Here is a 4,621-nt window from a genome sequence, read left to right as displayed (position 1 = left end):
AATAAAACACATCTTTGGTTCACAGTCATGGCAGTTGACCCATCTGAACTTTATTCACAATGCTTTTTCAATGTCAGATAAGAGATATTTCTATTCAATACTAACTTGCCATTAGTCTCTGAACACTTGTAAGGGCTCAAAAGGGGGATTTGAAGAAAACATTTGTATTTTAACACTTTAAGGGGTAAAAATTACTTCTCAATTAGGGCTTTTTTCCTTCAATAACAAACTCAGGGAAACGACCATGGGAGGAACCGCTAAATTGAACAAAGACATGACAAAGCAATAGACATACTGGTGATACACAGACCAATTTCATGGCTATAGACATGGTCATGTAAGACCAACAGAAGAACAAATACCACAAACATATTGCTGTGACCCGGATTCGAACCGGGGTTGCTGCGGCCACAACGCAGAGTACTAACCACTATACGATCACAGCTATGAACAGGCACTGCACATAGTTCTAGGCTTTGTTGCTATCAGTGAACTTTATGCTGGAACACAGTAGAACTTCAGTAAGAATGGGAGTTCTACGTTTGACATTTTCGTACACAACTATAGTATAAAACACATCTTTGATTCACGGTCATGGCAGTTGACCCATCTGAACTCTATTCACAATGCTTTTTCAATGTCAGATAAGAGACATTTCTATTCAATACTAACTTGGCATTAGTCTCTGAACACTTGTAAGGGCTCAAAAGGGGGATTTGAAGAAAACATTTGTATTTTAAGACTTTAAGGGGTAAAAATTACTTCTCAATTAGGGCTTCTTTCCTTCAATAACAAACTCAGGGAAACGACCATGGGAGGAACCGCTAAATTGAACAAAGACATGACAAAGCAATAGACATACTGGTGATACACAGACCAATTTCATGGCTATAGACATGGTCATGTAAGACCAACAGAAGAACAAATACCACAAACATATTGCTGTGAACCGGATTCAAACCTGGGTTGCTGCGGCCACAACGCAGAGTACTAACCACTATACGATCACAGCTACGAACAGGGACTGCACATAGTTCTAGGCTTTATTTGCTATCAGTGAACTTTTTGGTGGATCAAAGTAGAACTTCAGGAAGAGTTGGAGTTCTAAGTTTGATATATTCGTACACAGTTATAGAATAAAACACATCTTTGGTTCACAATCATTGCAGTTGACCCATCTGGACTTTATTCACAATGCTTTTTCAATGTCAGATAAGAGACATTTCTATTCAACTTGGCATTAGTCTCTGAACACTTGTAAGGGCTCAAAGGGGGATTTGAAGAAAACATTTGTATTTTAACATTTGAAGGGTGAAAAAAGGTCTGCACAGTTAGTACTTTTTTTGCCCTTTGAATAACAAACTCAGGGATATGGACTTGTGAGCAACCGCAAAATTGAACAAAGACATGACCATGACAACGCAATAGACATCATTGAGATGCAAGGATATACTTTTTCGCCACTAAAATATCCATCTAAGACCAACATCATGAGTTCATTGCTGTGACCCGGATTCGAACCGGGGTTGCTGCGGCCACAACGCAGAGTACTAACCACTATACGATCACAGCTACGAACAGGGACTGCACATAGTTCTAGGCTTTGTTGCTATCAGTGACCTTTTTGTTGGAACGCAGTAGAACTTCAGGAAGAGTTGGAGTTCCAAGTTTGAGGAATTTGTAGCATGCTACTATGTTTTCTGTCTTGTTTCATATCTCAAAAGATGACAAATTAAGGAAAAACTGCAGTCCACTATAATCAAGAATACATTCCAAGCCATAAAATACCCTCTGTGGAAATTTTATCAAGACATTTGAGAATCTGGCTTCACTTTGGATGGTAAGAGGCCCACATGTGAAGTGGAGCCCAAAACGTCTGTTCCCTCCCAAACCCTATTTCTTGATAAGGAAAACACTAGACAACTCCTATGAAGTATTTACGGAAGCAGGGATTTATACAAAAAGGTCTTCAAGGAATCCTCTCTGTCCCGCCTCCCTGAAGGATCGATTGCAGACTTCTTTGGAATGTAAAGTTTATGACTTTACGACACCTGGACCCCTGGGAGAACCCAGAAACTCAAAACAAGCTGAGACGAACATTTGACTCTAAATTTATTTTATTCATAAATAAAGATTCCAAAGATCTGTTCCTTTAAGACATGTCCCTGACAAAGAAACTACATTTTGGCTACTAAACTGCCCATGTAAGACCAACTGAAGAAAAACATCATGAGTACATTGCTGTGACCCAGATATGAACCGGGGTTGCTGCAGCCACAACGCAGAGTACTAACCACTATACGATCACAGCTATGAACAGACTCTGTGCATAGTTCTAGGCTTTGTTGCCATGGTCTAGACATAGAGCCGTCAAGCTCTGATCATAAGGTGACGGGCTTGGTTACTGACTTGTTGAAGTGTCCTTGGTTAAGATCATGGTGGTTTGAAGATTTTAACAAGTGTTTGGCATCAAAGACATCTTCAGTGTATGAATGTGTTTTGGTCCTTCTAAGAAGGTAGGAATGTGTTATTTGAGAATGCGGCATTTACCATTTTTTCATATTTTTGGTAATAAAGGAAGATAAACACAGATGGACAGAACTGTGTGTTGCTGCAAAACTTTGATTGGGTCTTTGTGACCTGAAGCATTAGATGTTTAAAGCTATAGTCATACATATGTACAGGTGCTGTGGCCCTTTGGGTTGACTGTGCACGTGGATGGTTGTAGGAAGAAGCAGCCACATTGTAAGGAGAGCACAGGTGTATTTTGCAGTTCCCATCCATCCATCCATTTTCTTGACCGCTTTGTCCCTTTCGGGGTCATGGGGGTGCCGGAGCCTATCCCGGCTACTGATGGGCGAAGGCGGGGTACACCCTGGACAGGTCGCCAGTCTGTCGCAGGGCCTCAATCACACACACATTCACTCTCACACCTAGGGGCAATTTAGAGTCACCAATTAACCTATGAAGCATGTTTTTTGGACGGTGGGAGGAAGCCGGAGTCCCCGGTGAAAACCCACGCATGCACGGGGAGAACATGCAAACTCCACACAGAAAGGTCCCAGCCGGGATTCGAACCGGGGCCTTCACGCTGTGAGGCGAGAGCGCTAACCACTGCGCCACCGTGGAGCCCTGCGGCATTTACCATTTTTTCATATTTTTGGTAATAAAGGAAGATAAACACAGATGTACAGAACTGTGTGTTGCTGCAAAACTTTGATTGGGTCTTTGTGACCCGAAGCAATAGATGTTTAAAGCTATAGTCATACATATGTACGGATGCTGTGGCCCTTTGGGTTGACTGTGCACGTGGATGGTTGTAGGAAGAACAGCCACATTGTAAGGAGAGCACATGTGTATCTTGCAGTTCCCATTGGTGCTTATTAAAAGTAGAAGACATGATTGCTGTGGATATGGTAAGTGTAATACAAAAGGGCTCTTGGGCACTAGTCATTGATGACACCTTATTCAAAACCCTGCAACTGCCTGCTCAACCAAATGATGGGGCCAATTTAGAAAACATGCTTTAAAAATATAATAATTCTGTGTAATACTCCCCAAGATGTGGATGGCCTAAAACAGAGGTCTACAACCTGCAGCTCTAGAGCCACATGTGGCTGTTATCTCTCCATGGTGACTCTCTGGCTTTTGTAATCTAGTTTAATAAGGAATTTTAGGCTAATTTCTTTTTTCTAAAAATTTAGCAATAAGCTAAAGTTTTTGGGTAATTTGTTATCTACTGAGATTTTTAATTTAGAGTTTAGCTTCTATTTTAGCAACAGGCTAACATTTTTAAGTGATATAGTTTACTGAGGAATTTTAGGCTATTTTGGAGTTTAGCTATAAGCAACGAGCTAGCTTTTTGGCTAATTTGGCATCCACTATTTTTACAAATTTTTACCTACTAAAAGGTAAAAATGAAAAAAAATCATATTATTAGAAATGCTAGTTTCTTTTTAGATTTTTGCTTTTGATAGTGCCAAAAAAATAGGAATAATTAATATTTATTATTTAAAAAAACGGTAACGAATTATCCAAATTTCTTAAAGGCTAAAGTAAATCTATTCTAGGTTTTGAATAGTCCAAATGGCTCTTTTACTGTTAAAGGTTGCTGACCCCTGGCCTAAAGGGACATGGAAGAAAAAAAAAAAGAAAAATAAACTTTTCCTAAAAATCTGTTTTTGGTTAGTAACTGGTGTGCACAAGATAGAAACTTTTACGGAATCCCTGTGTATTTTTAGAAAAAAAAAATTAACTGCCAAGTTTTCTTTTTTTAAATTTTGATGAACCTTTAGGGGTAATAACCAACACACTTTTTGGATGAATTCATTTTTGTTTTTCTTTTGGGTAGTTAAGGGTTAAAACTGAAGGCATAAAATGGTCAAATCTTACAGGGACTACGACGAGCATGCACCTTTCACAGGGACAGCACTTCTGGGCTCACTTTGCATAGTCCACATGGATTAAAACCATGAAAATCCATACGACGTGCCGATATTTCACCTACTTCACCTTCATGTGATGCACAAGTCCCGCTCGCGTGAAAAATTAATACATCAAAATGATCACTCCACTGGCTCTCTAAGCGGTCTACGACCTTACTTTTTTGTGTAGGGCACCT

At 39.8% G+C, this 4,621-nt stretch overlaps 2 non-coding genes across 2 annotated transcripts; both read right to left on the bottom strand.

Moving 5' to 3' along the window:
- Positions 1-373: 373 nt before the first annotated feature.
- On the bottom strand, positions 374-445 carry trnah-gug. Its single transcript has one exon. It is a non-coding gene; the product is annotated as a tRNA-His (tRNA).
- Positions 446-1,500: 1,055 nt separating this feature from the next.
- Positions 1,501-1,572, bottom strand: trnah-gug. Its single transcript has one exon. It is a non-coding gene; the product is annotated as a tRNA-His (tRNA).
- Positions 1,573-4,621: the final 3,049 nt, after the last annotated feature.

This window comes from Oryzias melastigma, unplaced genomic scaffold (genome assembly GCF_002922805.2).
Source record: "Oryzias melastigma strain HK-1 unplaced genomic scaffold, ASM292280v2 sc00475, whole genome shotgun sequence".
Lineage (NCBI taxonomy): Eukaryota > Metazoa > Chordata > Actinopteri > Beloniformes > Adrianichthyidae > Oryzias > Oryzias melastigma.
This window is presented reverse-complemented; position numbering and strand designations above follow the sequence as displayed.